Source organism: Oryctolagus cuniculus, chromosome 9, assembly GCF_964237555.1.
Source record: "Oryctolagus cuniculus chromosome 9, mOryCun1.1, whole genome shotgun sequence".
Taxonomy (NCBI): domain Eukaryota; kingdom Metazoa; phylum Chordata; class Mammalia; order Lagomorpha; family Leporidae; genus Oryctolagus; species Oryctolagus cuniculus.
Genome location: NC_091440.1, coordinates 27,605,972 through 27,625,507, shown reverse-complemented (window position 1 = coordinate 27,625,507; position 19,536 = coordinate 27,605,972).

Genomic DNA, 19,536 nt, shown 5'->3' with positions numbered 1-19,536 from the left:
CACCCTCCAATGGCCACCACGGCTAGCGCACTGCGGCTGGCGTGCTGTGGCCAGCGCACAGCACTGATCCAAAGACAGGAGCCAGGTGCTTCCCCTGGTCTCCCATGGGGTGCAGGGCCCAAGCACTTGGGCCATCCTCCACTGCACTCCCGGGCCACAGCAGAGAGCTGGCCTGGAAGAGGGGCAACCGGGACAGAATCCGGCGCCCCGACCAGAACTAGAACCCGGTGTGCTGGTGCCGCAAGGGGGAGGATTAACCCAGTGAGCCGCGGCGCCAGCCTCTGGCTTGTGCCTTTTAATTAACCCAGCTCTGACCGTTGTGACCATTTGGGGAGTGAACCAGTAGATGGAAGCTGTGTGTGTGTGCGTGTATGTGTGTGTGTGTGTCTTCTCACTGTGTGTAACTCTGACTTTCAAATAAATAAATCTTTAAAAATGCAAATGACCATTCAATTTACATTTACAAAAGAATAGGAAGTTTGCAACAGACCAATCAGATTCTAGTAACTAGTGAGGCTCATTTCCTCCCAATTTTCAGAAGCTGACTCAGTCAGAAAATACTGTGTTCCATAGATGTATAGGTGGTCTCGTTTCCTTTTGCCTAGGTCTAAGTAGTAGATCTAATAGAGATTAGGTTCTTTCGGGAGCCTTTGATGGATATCCGGTTCAGCTAAGTCGCACTTAAGTAGCTCTCTCTCTGGAGTGAGAGCTCAGGGTATAATTTAAGCTCTGCTATTTTTCTGCTGGAAAGTCATCTCCATACATGGCATTTTATATTTATGCTTTGTTCCACGCCTAGTGTCCATGTTGCTACTGGAAAACATGGTTTGAAGTCATAGAAAACAATCCCATCTCTCCTGTCTTTTACAGTGAGAAATACTACATTGCACAAAGCTGAAACATCAAATTTGAATTCAGCTTAAATCACTGAGTTACAGTCATCCATATTGAGGGGTTCACAGCAATGTATTTTCCACTGTATTAAAAGATAAGCAAAACCAAACAAATATCAGCTCCTCTAAAGTCCAGTGTTTCCTGCACAATGTCAGAGGCACAAGAAACTTAAAAATAATTGGGAACAAATTAAACTAGGGAAAGTCACAAAACAATGCATACCATCTTTTACTTATTTGAACAAACATTGTAAAGTATTATTTACTTGTGAAAGTGTTTTAATAAGATTTTGAAGCATTATGCTATCTTTAAAGTATAATTTTGCTGAACCTAAATTAAACAAGTAATGGTACAGCATTCAACATTCACAAATTTATATAACTGCTATTTAAATTTTATAACTTTATTATAATTATCTTTTTAAAATTTATTTTATTTATTTGAAAGACAGAGTTACAGAGAGAGGCAGAGACACAGAGAGAGGTCTTCAATCCACTGGTTCACTCCCCAAATGGCTGCAATGGCCAGAGCCGCGCCAATCCAAAGCCAGGAGCCAGGAGCTTCTTCCGGGTTTCCCACATGGGTACAGGGGCCCAAGGACTTGGACCATCTTCTACTGCTTTCCCAGGCCATAGCAGAGAGCTGAATCAGAAAAGGAGCATCTGGGACTAGAACCAGCGCCAACATGGATGTTGGCGCTTCAGGCCAGGGCTTTACCCCACTGTGCCACAGCTCCAGCCCCTATTACAATTATCTTACTAATAATTAATAAAGTGACTTAAAATATTATGTCTATATTTTCTTAAAGTTATTTTTATCACAGAGTAAAAACTCATATTAGAGATTTATATAATGATATGACATTTTCTTTACATGTGAAATGTATTGAAAACCTGTGTGTTTCTACTGTATATCACTTTAGAGAAAATTTAACTTTTCTGAAATCTGCATATCTTTTTCTTTGAGTGGTAGCATTATAAAATGGCCTTGATTTAATTACCATTATATTATTCCTTCCTTCTCCTAGTGATATAGCTTTAATTTGAAAAATCCCTTTGTGGGGCTGGAATGGTGGTGTAGCAGGTAAAGCCACCTCCTGCAGTGTGAACATCCCATATGGGCGCTGGTTTGAGACCCAAATGCTCCACTTCCAATCCAGCTCTCTGTTATGGCCTGGGAAAGCAGTAGAAGATGGCCCAAGTGCTTGGGCCCCTGTGCCAACATGGGAGACCCTGAAAGAAGCTCCTGGCTTCTGGTTTTGGATATGCATAGCTCTGGCCATTTCGACCATCTGGGGAGTGAACCAGCAGATGGAAGACCTCTCTGTCTTTCTCTCTCTGCTTTAGACTCTCTGTAACTCTGCCTTTATTTCAAATAAAATGAATAAATCTTAAGAAAAAAAATAGAAAATGTACTTTTATCTATTCCTTTCACATTATGTTATTTAATAGACACAGATCATGAAAACTGATATGCATGGAATCTACTTATTCCATAGTAGAGTTGTTTGCCTTCTAAAAAATAGTATTCCACTTAACATAAGGTCTTCATGTGTCTTCCATTTTACTGCAGGTGACAGGATTTCATCATTCTTATGACTGCTATCTCACAGTGCATACGTGACACAGTCCCTTTATTCACTCACCTGCTGATGGACACCTTGATTGATTCAGCACCCTGACCATTGTGAATAGTGCTGCAATAAGCACAGGGGTGCAACATCTCTTTGCTATTGTTTTGTCTGAGCGAGTGAAAACAGAGGAGCCCCACAGATTGATAACCTTTAGAGCCCTGTATTGCTGGCAGAGGTCAAGAGTGGGCTCATGTCCTAAAGAACTCTTGATCCTGAAGCTCAAATCAACAGGGTTTATAAAGGCAAAAAGCACAAGGAGGGGAGGGGGAATGCATGGTTACTAGAACCAAGCTAACCTAAAGCATATGAGACAATAATGTGAATTATAATCCTGTCAATATCAATTATAATCTTGACAAGACCAATTACAATCTTGATACTAGTCCAGGTACTGGCCTAAATAATATGTGAGATATATACAAATTAAAATCTTAACATTAATTCAGGTGCAACATACTTCTTTTATTTTTTTTAATATTTATTTCATTTATTTGAAAGACAGAGTTACAGAAAGAGACAGAGACACACAGAGAGATCTTCTATCCACTGGTTCACTCCTTGGATGGCTTCAATGGCCAGAGCTGCGCTGATCCGAAACCAGGGGCCAGGAGCTTCCTCTGGGCCTCCCACGTGGGTGCAGGGGCCCAAGGACTTGGGTCATCTTCTACTGCTTCCCCAGGCCACAGCAGAGAGCTGGATCAGAAGTGGAGCAGCCAGGGCTTGAACTGGCGCCCATATGGGATGCTGGCACTTCAGGCCAGGGCTTTAACCCGCTGAGCCACAGTGCCAGCCCCTATTTGTTTTAAATTGAGTTATCATGCTAGGGGATTTCTATGTTCTGCCGAGCAGGATAGAGTGTATTTATCATTGTCTTAGTTTTAGACTGAAGTTAGTCTCAGACCTCAGTCCCATGGTACGGGGTGCTTTTCTCAAGATGCCCTCTCTGGTGCTCTAAAGTGGAGTCCCTACTGTTAGGGAGTCATTTCACTATGATGATTTAATTGCTGTTTTATACATACCCAGTAGTGAGACTGATGGATTTTTTTTTTGCAAATCTGTTTCTATTTTTTTTTGAATTGATAAGTAGTAAGACTTTTAATTCTTGTCAAGATTACATTTTAATCTCCCACCAATCCCATTTATCCTTCCCTCCCTCATCCTCTCATTCATTAACAAAATTGATTTTTAAAACCTAAATTAAAAATCCCTCTTTATATGAATGGGTCTTTGCTGATCTGCTGTCTCTATTGTCTGTATATAAATTTCTTCCAGACATTGTATGGCAATGGAGTAATGGTGAAAAAGAGAAAGGTGGATGCATATAAGAATCCATCTTTCTCCTTTTTTTTTTTAACTTTTATTTAATGAAAATAAATTTCCAAAGTACAGCTTATGGATTACAATGGCTTCCCCCCATAACGTCCCTCCCACCACAACCTTCCCTTTTCCCACTCCCTCTCCCCTTCCATTCCCATCAAGATTCATTTTCAATTCTCTTTATATACAGAAGATCAGTTTAGCATATATCAAGTAAAGATTTCAACAGTTTGCTCCCACACAGAAACATAAAGTGAAAAATACTGTTTGAGTACTAGTTATAGCATTAAATCTCAATGTTTAAAGTAATCTCTATGCTATTTATCATTTACATTCCCCACTAACAATGAATAGGAGTTCCCCTTTCCCTGTCTCCACATCCTCACCAATATTTTTTATTGTTTCTCTTTTTGATAAAAGCTATTCTAACCAGATGTAGAAAGACAAACATCATGCCATCTGCAAATGGGGAAATTAAAATATTTCTTGTGGATATAAAGTGGTGATTACTACTAGCTGCTGCAAAGGAAAGGAGATGTTGAATAATAGATATCAAATTACAATTTTAAAAAAAGTAAGTAGCTAGTGTTCCACATCACAGCGGGGTAAATATAGTTCACAATAATCTATTACATATTTTAATATCAAACAGAAGAAACAAGCTCCAAGAGTTCAATTCTAAAGTAATGAAAAAGAAAGGGAAGCAATAGCTGTACTAATGTGATTAATACACCTTGTATACCTTTATTTTAATAGTACACTGACCCTCTTAATGATATATAATTATTGTTAATCAAAATTTTACTTTTATTTTTAAAGATGTATGTATTTATTAGAAAAGCAGAGTTACAGAGAGAGGTAGAGAGAGACAGAGTGAGAGAGATCAATCTTCCACCCATGTTCACTCCCCAGATGGCCACAATGGCCAGGGCTGGGCCAGGCCAAAGCCAGAAGCCAGGAGCTTCTTCTGAGTCTCCCATGGATGCAGGGGCCCAAGTACTTAGACCATATTCTGCTGCTTTCTCAGGCCCATTAGCAGGGAGCTGGATCAGAAGTGGTGCAGTCATTACTTAAACTGGCACCCATATGGGATGCCTGTGATACAGATGGTAGCTTTACTCCCTGTGTCACAGAACTGGCCCAAAACGTGGCATTTAAAGAGATTAAAGTGCTGGGGCTGAGCTATGGCGCAGTGGGTTAATGCTCTGGCTTGAAGTGCCGGCATCCCATATGGGCATCAGTTCAAGACCTGCTTCAGTCCTTGGGCCCCTGCACCCATGTGGGAGACCCAGAGGAAGCCCCTGGCACCTGGTTTCAGATTGGCACGGCTCCGGCCGTTGCGGCCAATTGGGGAGTGAACCAGCGGATGGAAGACCTCTCTCTCTCTCTCTCTGCCTCTCCTCTCTATGTGTAACTCTGACTTTCAAATAAATAGATCTTTAAAAATAATGAATTTAAAATGCTAACTAAGCTGATTTGATCTTCATAAACTGAATACATGTGTTGATTTATCACACTGTACCTATAAATATACATAATTTAGATTTCAAATATATGAATATATAACAAAACCAAAATAATTTTTCATGATTATGAATTCAAGGAAACCATTTGTTCAATTTTTTTTAGAGTTTTTTTTAAACAAACTTTTATTTAACAAATATAAATTTCCAAAGTACAGTTTATGGATTACAGTGGCTTTTTGTCCCCCATAACTTCCCTCCCACCCGCAACCCTCCCATCTCCCGCTCCCTCTCCCATTCCATTCATATCAAAATTCATTTTCAATTATCTTTATATACAGAAGATCAATTTAGTGTATATTAAGTAAAGATTTCAACAGTTTGCACCCACACAGAAACACAAAGTGTAAAATACTGTTTCAGTACTAGTTAAAGCACTAATTCACATTGTACAACACATTAAGAACAGAGATCCTACATGAGGAGTAAGTGCACAGTGACTCCTGTTGTTGACTTAACAATGACACTCTTGTTTATGGCGTCAGTAATCATCCTAGGCTCTTGTCATAAGTTGCCAAGGCTATGAAAGCCTTTTGAGTTTGCCAACTCTGATCTTATTTATTTATTTATTTATTTAACTTTTATTTAATGAATATAAATTTCCAAAGTACAGAATATTGATTACAATGGCTTCCCCCCCATAACGTCCCTCCAACCCACAATTAAAACTTAAATTAACAAAGTTTAAGCAACCTAAATAATCCTTCATACAATGATTATTTTGGTTTAGAGATAATGGCTTACCAAAATATTTTTCATGATTTTGTTGAGGCATAAATTTATATATCATATAACTAAATAACTTCAAGGTTACAGTCAATGATTTTAAGTTAATTACCAGGTATTGCAAACAAAAACTCAGTTTTACATTTACATATTGCCTGTAAAACCCCTCATGCTATTTACTAAAAATTTTTATTCTCACAGCTACTTCAGGAAACCACTAATTCTGTATTTAGGATGTGCCTTTTCAGAATATTATATATAGACTTAGACAAAAATAGGAAAGCATTTCAAAAAGTTGTTTATTTCATTGTAAAAAATGTTTGAAATCCATCCATAGTTTTTTTCATAATACACATTTTCTATGAAATTTTTAAAGCATCCTCATAGGTACTTAGTCTGATTTCTTTCCACTTAGCCAAAATCACAGCAATTTAAATATTTTTTATTTCCTAAACCTATTTTACATTCCTTTCCAATTTAATGGCAAATCTGAATTAAGTCTCTAAATCTCAGCTGATGTTTCTTCTAAATCGATAGGAAAAATGCTTCTAATTTTTTGTCACAAGAATTTTTTTTAACTACAATAGTGGAAGCTGAAAAAACTGGTACAGCTACAGAATTTGCTTGTATGCTCCCAGTCACCAGAATGGTTAGAACGTAGTTATTTTAACACTAGAAATGTGTGACTATTTAGAACAGTGAAAGAAAAACTTAAGCCAGTTATTTATTTTAACAAAATAATTATCACCTCTAGTTATGGCACTTAGGTCTATTCAAGGATATGTCTTGTTAAAAAAAGAGATTTCCGCCACGCTTTGGCTCACTAGGCTAATCCTCTGCCTGCGGCGCTGACACCCCAGGTTCTAGTCCCAGTAGAGGTGCCGGATTCTGTCCCGGTTGCTCCTCTTCCAGTCCAGCTCTCTGCTGTGGCGTGGGAAGGCAGTGGAGGATGGCCCAAGTGCTTGGGTGCCTGCACCCGCATGGGAGACCAGGGGAAGCACCTGGCTCCTGGCTTTGGCCATTTGGGGGGGAAGGTGTGAACCAACGGAAAAGGAAGACCTTTCTCTTTGTCTCTGTCTCTCTCTCTCTCACTGTCTAACTCTGCCTGTCAAAAAAAAAAAAAAAAAAAAAAAAAAGAGAGAGATTGCAATATTGTTATGTTTATTGATTTGCTATGTTATGTTTATTGATTTGCTATGTTTACCTTTTTAATGTTTTTTTTTTTTTTAATGTATTTGGAAGACAAAGTGAGAGAGAGAGAGGAAGAGATAGAGATAGAAAGATCTCTTCTATCCACTGGTTCTCTCCCAAAATGGCCACAACAGCCAAGTATGGGATAGGCTGAAACCAGAAGCCAGGAACTCCATCCAAGTCTCCCATATGGGTGGCAGGGGCACAATTATTTGAGACATCATTTGCTGCCTTCCGAGGCACATTACCAGAAGCTGAATCCTGAGATGCAGTCAGCAATTGGAACCAACACTCTGATACAGGTGGCAGTGTTACAAGCCATGCTTAACCCACTGAGCCACAACACAGGCCCAAAGCAAGAACAAACAAGCGAGCAAAGTTAAGCTGACCAGTCTTCAGAATCTCTCTGTACGATTCATTTTCTTTTCTTTTCTTTTCTTTTCTTTTCTTTTCTTTTTTTTTTTTTTTTTTTTTTTTTTGACAGGCAGAGTGGACTGTGAGAGAGAGAGAGAGACAGAGAGAAAGGTCTTCCTTTGCCATTGGTTCACCCTCCAATGGCCGCCGTGGCCAGCGCACTGTGGCTGGCGCACCGTGCTGATCCAATGGCAGGAGCCAGGTACTTATCCTGGTCTCCCATGGGGTGCAGGGCCCAAGCACTTGGGCCATCCTCCACTGCACTCCCGGGCCACAGCAGAGAGCTGGCCTGGAAGAGGGGCAACCGGGACAGAATCCGGCTCCCCGACCAGGACTAGAACCTGGTGTGCCGGCGCCACAAGGCGGAGGATTAGCCTAGTGAGCCGCGGCGCCGGCCACGATTCATTTTCAATGCTGTTTATGAATTAGAATGTTTATATGTAAAGTGATTGTTACATTATCTGACACACTGAAGATATCCAACAGCTATTGTTTGTTTTATTATTTTGTTGTGTTCTCAGACTGGCTTAGTTATTTTGCCAGTTGCACAACTGTGTATTTACTGAGTGATTACCGTGAGTCAATCCTGTTAGCTGATGTGTTCTATGACCTTCAGCTTCATTTAGTGTCTGCTTCTCTCTCAATCTCTCTTTCCATTTCCAATTTTTCTTCTACATTCTTCTCAATCTCTATCATTTACAGTCCTAGTATTTCCTCATACTTTCTGTACTCAGCTTACTTGTAATCTACTCACAATTCTTCTATATAATATGGCATTTACATTGTCCTATGGCATCATGCTGTGTTGCTTAAAGGGCTGTGGGCTTGATACTAAAATCTCAAAGAATAAGCACTACAGCTTCCATAATACTTCATAAACGTTTCTTCACCATCTTAACTCTCTAACTGCTGCATATATATTTATCACCTACTGATTTTATATTATGAACCTCCATCAACAGAAAATGCTTTGTGCTACTTTTGACAGGTCATTTAAGAATTCATTAAAAATTATTCCAAGCCCATTAATTTTTCCCTATAGCTACCAGATAAACCACAGGTAACCAGTGGTTTGAATGTCTTTGAACTAGTGTTAAAAGTATTGGTAGGCTTAAGGGCTTTAGAGCAGAAAAACCACAAAATTTTTATAAATCAAACTTGTTACCAAAACAGTTTTCATGTGACACACATGGACCAGTGTGCTAAGATATATTAAATAATATTCCTGATAACTTATTTGAAACTGGTGGCCAAACACTATTAAAATTCTGTACTGATTCCAAAGTGCACAATCAATATACTGTTAGAGTCATACAGGAATTCATTTAATTAACCCATTCTTATTGAATGATGTGCTCTTTTGAAAGTTACCCATCTCCCTAACTTTTTTTTAAAGGTTTATTTATTTATTTGAAAGTCAGAGTTACACAGAGAAGGAAGGAGAGGCAGAGAGAGAGAAAGATCTTCCATCCACTGGTTCACTCCCCAATTAGCAGCAATGGCTGGAGTTGGGCGGATCCAAAGCCAGGAGTCAGGAGCCAGGAGCCAGGAACTTCTAGGTCTCCCATGTGGGTACAGGGGCCCAAGGACTTGGGCCATCTTCCACTGTTTGTCTAGGCCATAGCAGAGAGCTGGATTGAAAGTGGAGCAGCCAGTACTTGAACCGGCACCCATATGGGACGCTGGCATGGCAGGCAGTGGTTTTACCTGCTAGACAACAGCGTTGGCCCCTCCCTAATACTTCTATCATATCCCCCAGACTATATGAATTTCTTCATTCTGAAATATCCACTGATGACAACAGCATAGATTTAGATGACTTTAATTTTGGCAAGTAATACTCCACAAAGTATAGTCTGATTAGGAATTAGACATTTGATGTAAAACTATTTTCCATTTTACAGCTCAGTGATTCATTCAGTCACACAAAGATATATTTACTGTGAGTTTATTATCAGTCCAATCTGTAGTACTGGTAACTAAAGGTCTTCAGTCCTTTATTTTATTTTAACAGTGTCTCGTTTGCTTTTCCATTTTAGCCACTAACAGTGTTAATACTTTCTTCTGATTCTTTTGTTTAGATTGTTTGCAAGCTGCTCATAATCCCTTCATATAAAATCCCTCCCACATTCTTAATGAAGCACAGAAAATTGCACATTTTTAAAAATATTTATTTATTTACTTGGAAGACAAAGTTAGAGAGAGAGAGAGAGTGAGAGAGGGATCTTCTATCCACTGGGTCACTCCTCAAATGGCCGCAGCAGTAAGAGCTGGGCTGATCTGAAACCAGAAGCCAGGAGCCAGGAGCTTCATCCAGGTCTCCTGTGTAGTTGCAGGGCTCAAACACTTAGGCCATCTACAGCTGCTTTCCCAGGCACACTAGCAGGGAGCTGGATAGGAAGTGGAGTAGCAAAGACTTGAACCAGTGCTCAATATGGGATGCCAGCACTGCTGACTGTTAACCCACTGTGTCACAGAGCTGGCTCCAATATCACATGCTTTTAAAAAAGTAAGTCACTGAACAGTATTTTCTGTCCTCAAAATTATAGAAAAATAATTTTTAACTTGAATTTCCATTTTATCTTCTTATACTTTACTTAAGTTTTATATGATTTGAAAAGTTGATATAATGTATGAATTTTAGTCATAAGGGACAACTGGCATTTGTCCTTGCTCAAGTAAGTAGTATAATTGATAGGTTTGATTCCCTAGACAGATCCTAAAATTTTTCTTACTGTTATTTTCACCTTTGCCATTTACTTAAGCTGAAATGCTGTTTTGGGATAAAAAATTCCAACCATGTAATAAAATGAACTCAAATTCTTCCACGCTCATAAACACTTACCAGATCATTACAGTTGATATTATATTGTTAAAATAAATTATCCAATGATAGTTCTTAAAGTGCAGTAAGGGAAATTTTATTCAGGTCATCACAATACACATACGGACCACTGTAACAGGATTTTACTGCAAGGCAGGTAGATTGGGCTCAAACTCAGAAAATAACACAAGTGAGTGGGAGTTTTTAACCAGTATGTATTGTGGGGATTACAGGGTAGAAAACTACTGATAGGAAATTATCAGGGGTTAAGCAGATTCTGGATAAACCAACTTAACGAAATTTTTTTTTCTTATTCTATCTTTTATTTTTCTTTGAAAGCTATATGGAGAGAAGGAGAGAGAGAGAGAAAGAGTGAGAGAGTTGAAAAAAGAGTTCCTATCCACTGGTTAACTTCCCAGATGTCTGAAACAGCCAGAACATGGACTAGGTTAAAGCCAAGACTTAAAATTCAAGTCAGGTCCTAAAATGCACAAACTGGAAACTGTCCCATCAGACACATTTATTGTTAACGCATGACATGAGAGAACTTTTGGGAAAAGAATAGAGAAATATAAGAAGATTTTGAAGTTGAGTCATGACGAGGAAATGTAGTAAGGGGACAGTCCAATGTCAACATTATTGATAGCATGTAACATTTATGTTTATTTCCTTCTTTGATTTAGTTCTACTCAATTTACCCTGGCATTTTTATTCAAGGAGAGAAAATCAACTCCATATCTGTAAATTTTAAATTATTTTCTACAAATCTTAAGATTATTTATAGATGGTTATCTCAATACTTTTTTATTGGAATCCATCTGGAAGTTAACTTTTGTTGAAATGTAATATAAGTTTAAGTCTTTTATGTGTCTCAACAAAATAGCCACACAGGGGAGCTCTAACCCAGCAAAAGAATAAATCACCTGCTAAGCCTCATCTAACAATATTTTTCTTTTTGCACCATAAAATCCAAGGAGACTTTTAGCCATTTGTACATTATTCCAATTACGTACTTTACATGCCCCTCAGAAATATGTTTGGCCGAGATTATATAAATCACATTCAAAATAATTTACAACCAGAGGCTGGTTTTTCCCCTTCATTTTTTGCCAACTAACCAGGATGGCTTCTACATTAGCATGGAATTGCATTTCAATGACTACAGATATTACTTCAAAGCAATTGCACTTCATGAAAATGACTGTGAATTCAAGTTGCCTTATTCATAAGCTGCAGTAACTGATGAAAGGAAGTGCTCATAAACTGTGTAAAGAGAAAAATATCAGACCAAATCTTTAATAATGCAGATTTAATTGCCTTGGTAGGAATGACTTTTTTTTTTCACTTCCTGCCCTATATGGAGTTGATACTTTAAGATTTCCTGCCTATGTGTTAATTTTAACTCAACAAGAATGCTTGTTTGGTTTATTGCATTATAAAATGGAATAATTACAATATTGTTATTTGAATTTATTTTGGTTATTAAAATTTTCTTTTAATAGTACAAAATTAACTTTTTTTTTACTTTTAACTCATTCTAGTTCATAAGCTTTTCTGTATTATTTCAGCAAAATGTTGGTAAAAATATGACTGGGGATTATTTTCACAATAGGAACATCAGAAATCCCACTGTCCCTCGCTTGAGAAAAGCAACCATAAATGGCAAACATTATGTTACAAAATTTAAAAATCAACAAATTAGCTTTCAGAGGCTCTGCAAGTTTTCTAACAGCATGCAGCAAATAAAGATGTATTAATTCAGACAAATTTAGTGTTTCTGGCTAATAGCAAAAGTGTATGGCAGTTGGCTCCAGTCCATGCCTTCCTACTAGTTCAGCAAGATAGAATTCAACCTGAATCATTCATGTGAGTGTCAGGAACCCAAGTACTTGAGCCATCATCTCTGCTTCCTAGCATAAAGCTGAAGTAGGAGGAATCCAAGATGGTTGAATAGAGTGGCCATGCGTTCTCCTGTGACACAGAGAAGAACCAGAGCAATAAAGGAATGAATGATGGAGATGGGATGAAGAAAACTTCAGTAGAGATAGACCTATAAACATCACAGAGACTTGGAAAGTCAGCAATGACACAGGAACAAAAACTCATACCTCATTGGGAAAAATCCACCTAGCCAAAAAAAAGAGTCACATGAAGCCACCCTGTGGGGCCCAAGGTAGGCCCTATCTGCATTTCATTGAATCAGACCTTTGCCTGCCAGTGTACAACACCCAGCATACCTGTCTTTGTCCTCTGAGTAAGTACCCCATTGTCTCCTGCAGTTCTGAGACTCAGATGTTTGGTTTTACAATACACTTTGAGACATCTGCACTTGTACCACAGACCAAAAGAAGTCCTTATCTATATCACACTGTTATACATCTGTGCCTGCCATTTCACAATACCCAGTATAACCTGTGCTCACACTCTAGGCACTAGGTAAATACACTACCATTTCCTGCAGCACTGTGACTTTGCCTATTGAATCTATAAGTCTCACAGACACATGCACTTGCTCTATTGGACCTGGTGAAGGTTCTATTGGCAATCCTCTGCTCCAGGGTTCTACTCGCCAGTGTACAATCACCAGTATAAACTGGATTTGTGCTATGGGACTGGAGCAAATTACCCTCTCTGTTCTGCAACTCCAAAACAGTGGCTATTGGTATAATATTCCTGAGTCCACTGACCAATTCATGGATCCCAAGGAAGGACATCGACCAGAATACTGGCACCACAAGCCCTGATATCACTCGGCCTAGCCTGAAACAGGTTCCTTCTGTGTCCCACAGCACCAAAAAATAGCTAAAACCATCACAAATTTTAGTATTATTGGCACTCAACTGTACAGGACCTGAAGATAATACCTTTCCATGTCTATGTCCATTACAAAGCCACATCACTATTATCTCTTCAAATGGCTAGAGACTAGACAGTTGCAGAACTCAGATAGGACTGATGAGATGTTGCTTATAGCAAACAAAAACAACAACAAAATCACACAGAAGTTACACTTCTGAACTCATCTAGAACCAAAGCCAAAGCCACAGTCCAACTGACATTCCACATCTCATATAAACAATGAAGTTTTTTTCAAAGAAAAGTAACTCCATAAAGGAGCAGCAACCATTACATGAGATGTGCAGAAGTGAACAAAGGGACACTGGAAATATGAAAAACAAGGAGACATGATGCTCCGAGGAACACTGTGGTTCTCCAGAAATAAATACTGATTTAAATGAAATATATGATACATCTTGGAAATGATTCAAAATAATGATCCTAAAGAAACTCATTGAGTTTCCAGGAAATACATATATATATATATATATATATATATATCATTCAAAGAGATAAGGAAACAATACATGATATTAATGAGAATTTCAACAAAGGAGTTACGTCATTAAAAAAACATTCAAAAGTTTCAAAGTTGAAATCATTGATCAATTAAATTAAACAGTACAATGGAGAATTTCACCAATATGATAGGCTAAGCAAAAGAAAGATTTTCTGATCTTCAGGCCAAGTTTTTGAAGTAATAATGTCATACAAAAATAAAGAGAAAAAAGTAATTTTAAAAAATTTATGAGATATGTGGGATATCATTGATCAAACAACTTTTCACATTACAGGATAAAGAGAAGGAAAAGGTATGACAATGGGGCCCGTGTGGTAGCGTAGTAGGTTAGTCCTCCGCCTGTGCAGCCGGCATCCCATATGGGCTCCAGCTCTAATCCCGGCTGCTCCTCTTCCAATCCAGCTCTCTGCTGTGGCCTGGGAGAGCAGTAAAAGATGGCCCAAATGCTTGGGCCCTTGCACCCACTTTGGAGACTGGGGGGAAGCTCTTGGTTCCTGGTTTTGGATGGGCACAGATCTTGCCATTGTGGCCATTTGGGGCATGAACAGGGGATGGAAGACCTCTCTCTCTGTCTCTTCCTCTCACTGTCTGTAACTTTACCTCTCAAATAAATAAATGAATAAATAAATAAAAGAAAAGGTATGAGAAGTTTAATGAAATAGTAGCAGAATTCTTCCCAAATCTTGAAAGAAATAGGGACATCCAGATATAGGAAGTTCATAGAACATCAACAAATTTCAACCAAAAAACACTGTCAAATTGTCAAAAGATAAGGAGAGAATCCTAAAGACAGAAAAGCATTATGCTACGTACAAAGAAAACTTTCTCAGCAGATACTTTACAGGCCACAAGAGAATAAGATACTCAAGTGCTGGAAAAAAAAAAAAAGTCCAATTGAGTACACCATATCCAGTGAAGTGATATTTGAGAAGTGAAGAGAAACAAGTTAAAAATGAGTGAATCTATCACTATCAGCCAAGCCCATTAAGAAATCCTGAAGGGATTGTTGATCATTGTGGTACAGTGAATTAAGCCAGAGCTTGGAAGAGCCACATCCCAATCCAGTTTACTGATAATGCAAGTTTGTAGGCAATGGATGATGACCCAAGTACGTGGGTTTCTGGGAGACCTGGGAGGAGTTCTGGGCTGTTGTGACCATTTGGGGAGAGGGAGTGAACCAGGAAATTAATGTTCTCTCTCCCCCCTCTTCTTTCTCTGTAACTCTGCCTTTCAAATAAATAAATAAATCTTAAAACAAAGGCTATTCTACACAAAACAATCTGCAGACTCAGTACAATACCTATCAGAATATCAATGATTTAAATGCTATGGAAAGGGAGTGGCAAGATGGCAGAATAGGAAGGGAGCACAGTGATATTCCAGGAAGAGACAGTTTAATAAAAGTATAGATACTGCAGGATCAAGGAAGAGTAGGGGAAGAAACAGCAGAGGAAACTCTTCTGGAACTAGTGATTCACAGTGGACCTGTGTGGAGAGCGTGGGAGCCCACGGTTTGGGACACCAGTGGCAGACTCAACACACCAGTGCTGGAACGCGAGGTGAGCCAAACCTCAATAGCCCGAGACATTGGCAGGCATGCGGAAAGAGGAGACTAGAAAGAACGAGGCTTGAAAACCCGTGGGGAAAAGTTCACCAGTCTAACTAGAAGAGAGAGGAAAAAAAAAGTGACCGATACGGACATGAGTTTCTCTCTCTCTGCTCACCTCTCAAAGGCAAGCAAGACAAAGAGCAGGCGTCATTTTGGACATACATCATAAGCAGGGCAGCCTCAGGTCTGCACAGGCCCTGAGCCTAGCAGAGAAACCTGACTCTGGGGTGGGGGTGAAATAACAGGAGATTAGGACCTAGTGAATGTGTGGTGCTAATGAACTGAGACTGTGAAAAAAGATGGTGGGGGAGAGAACTCACGGAATTCACGTGAGTGCTCTCCAGAGATGCTACAATTCGGTAACCTTGGCAATCCAGTGGGAGACTGCAGGAGAATTTGAGCCCACACTGAGGGCAGAACGGATTTCCTGTGTGGTCCTTGGGAAAGAGCTTCTGGTCTCTGGCTCCTGTGGGTATATGATTCGCCTGCTAACTACCTCCAATTCCGTTCAGCTGTGTGGAATTACTTCCCTTTCGAATTAAAAAAAGAAAGAAAGAAAGAGAGAAAGACTTACCATGCCTGGCCGGTGCCACGGCTAACAGGATAATCCTCTGCCTAGCGGCGCCAGCACACCAGGTTCTAGTCCTGGTCAGGGCGCCAGATTCTGTCCCGGTTGACCCTCTTCCAGGCCAGCTCTCTGCTGTGGCCAGGGAGTGCAGTGGAGGATGGCCCAAGTGCTTGGGCCCTGCACCCCATGGGAGACCAGGAAAAGCACCTGGCTCCTGCCTTCGGATCAGTGCGGTGCACCGGCCACAGCGCGCCAGCCGTGGCAGCCATTGGAGGATGAACCAATGGCAAAGGAAGACCTTTCTCTCTGTCTCTCTCTAACTGTCCACTCTGCCTGTCAAAAATGAAAAAAAAAAAAAGATTTACCATGCCTAATATGGGAGTGTCACCTTTGGCATACCCTTAACCCTGAGGAACCAAACAGAACTCTCAGGCCACATCCATCTCAAGCCTCTAAGGCTCCATCAAAAGTAGACAGTCGACTTAATCTAGAGTCATAGTATAATGAGAAAAAAACACCACAGCAAAGAAACCAAACAATATCTCCACAATGCCAAACAAACGCAGAAACCGAGGTAACAAGAACAAGGAAGACCCTACGATGCCCCGAAATGATAAAGACACCCCAATTCAAGATTATGAAGATGATGAGATAGAAGAAATGCAGGAAGTGGATCTCAAAAATTGATAAGAATATTAAGAAGTTCTCAAAAACAAATTCTTGAACTACAGAAATACTTACCGGACAGGATAGAAAATCTCTCTCATGAAAATGAAATAATAAGGAGGAATCAAAATGAAATGAAGGAACTAGTAGAACATGAAACTGTGATAGTGAAGAGAAATCATAATTAAATGAAGAATTCAATAGATCAAATGACAAACACATTAGAGAGCCTTAAACACAGAATGAGTGAAGCAGAAGAGAGAATTGCGGACTTAGAAGACAGAGAACAGGAAAGGATACAGTCAGACCAAAGAAAAGAAGAGGAAATTAATAATCTAAAAAATATTGTCAGGAATCTACAGGATACTATTAAAAAACTCAACATTCAGGTTCTAGGAGTTCCTGAGGGCATGGAGGTGGAGAAAGGATTAGAAGGCCTTTTTAGTGAGATACTAGCAGAAAATTTCCAAGGTTTGGAGAAGGACAGAGACATCCTAGTACAGGAAGCTCATAGAACCCCTAATAAACACGACCAAAAGAGATCCTGAACACGACACGTTGTAATTAAACTCACCACAGTGAAACAGAAAGAAAAGATCCTAAAATGTGCAAGAGGGAAATGTCAGATTACTCTCAGAGGTTCTCCAATTAGACTCACAGCTGACTTCTCATCAGAAACTCTACAAGCTAGGAGGGAATGGTGAGATATAGCCCAGGTACTAAGAGAGAAAAACTGCCAGCCCAGAATATTATATCCTGCAAAGCTCTCATTTGTGAATGAAGGTGAAATAAAGACCTATCATAGCAAACAGAAATTGAAAGTCACCACTCCTCCAGCCTTGCAAAAGATGCTTAAAGATGTGTTACACACAGAAACACAGAAACATAGTCATCAATATGAAAGAAGGTAAAGGAAGGAAACCTCACAGCAAAAGATCACAGGGAACTCAAAGCATATATTAGAAAATTATAATGATTAAGGGATCAATTCAACAGGAAGATATAACGATTATCAATGTATATGCACCTAACTATAGGGCACCGGTTTATTTAAAGATTTGTTAAGGGACTTAAAAGGAGGCTTAGACCCCAATACAATAGTACTGGGGGACTTCAATACTCCACTCTCAGAAATAGACAGATCAACAGGACAGAAGATCAACAAGGAGACAGTAGATTTAAATGACACTATGGCCCAAATGGATCTAACAGATATCTACAGAACTTTTCATTCTACACATAAAGCATTTACATTCTTCTCAGCAGTACATGGAATCTACTCTAGGATTGACGACATACTAGGCCATAAAGCAAGTCTCAGCAAATTCAAAAGAATTTGAATCATACGAAGCAGCTTCTCAGACCATAAAGGAATGAAATTGGAAATTAGCAACTCAGGAATCCCTAGAGCATATGCAAACGCATGGAGACTGAACAACATGCTCCTGAATGAACAATGGGTCATAGAAGAAATTAAAAGAGAAATCAAAAATTTTCTGGAAGTAAATGAGGATAACAGCACAACATACCAAAACTTAGGGGATACAGCAAAAGCAGTCTTAAGAGGACAGTTTATATCAATATGTGCCTACATCAAGAAATTGGAAAGGCACCAAATAGATGAGCTTTCTATTCACCTCAAGGATCTAGAAAATCTGCAGCAAACCAGACCCAAATCTAGTAGGAGAAGAGAAATAATTAAAATCAGAGAAGAAATTAACAGGATTGAGTCCAAAAAACATTACAAAAAATCAGCCAAATGAGGAGCTGGTTTTTTGAAAAAATGAACAAAATTGATACCCCATTGGCCCAACTAACTAAAAAAAGGAGAGAAAAGACCCAAATCAATAAAATCAGAGATAAAAAAGGAAATGTAACAACAGACACCACAGAAATAAAAAGAATCATCAGAAATTACTACAAGGACTTGTATGCCAGCAAACAGGGAAACCTATCAGAAATGGATAGATTCCTGGACACATGCAACCTACCTAAATTGAACCAGCAAGACATCGAAAACCTAAACAGACCCATAACTGAGACAGAAATTGAAACAGTAATAAAGGCCCTCCCAACAAAGAAAAGCCCATGACCAGATGGATTGATTGCTGAATTCTACCAGACATTTAAAGAAGAACTGACTCCAATTCTTCTCAAACTATTCAGAACAATTGAAAAAGAGGGAATCCTCCCTAATTCTTTTTATGAAGCCAGCATCATCCTAAGCCAGAAAAAGATGTAGCATTGAAAGAGAATTACAGACCAATATCCCTGATGAACATAGATGCAGAAATCCTCAATAAAATTCTGGCCAATAGAATGCAACAACACATCAGAAAGATCATCCACCCAGACCAAGTGGGATTTATCCCTGGTATGCAGGGATGGTTCAACATTTGCAAAACAATCAGCGTGATACACCACATTAACAGACTGCAGAAGATAAACCATATGATTATCTCAATAGACGCCGAGAAAGCATTTGATAAATCAGATATCTTATGTTCTCCCTGATTGGCGACAACAAACTGAGCACCCAAGGGGAAACCTGTCGAAGAAAATGAACACTATGAGAAACAGTGACTTGATCAGCTCTTGTGCTGACTGTTGATCTACAATGTAATACTTTATCCATTTTAGTATTTTTTCTTTGTTTTGTTCTAGTACTACTGGTTGAACTCTGTAATTAACACACAATTATTCTTAGGTGTTTAAATTTTAACTGAAAAGTGATCCCTGTTAAATATAACAGTGGGAATTAGAGAGGGAGGAGAAGTGCAATTTGGGACATGCTCAATCGGACTTGCCCCAAA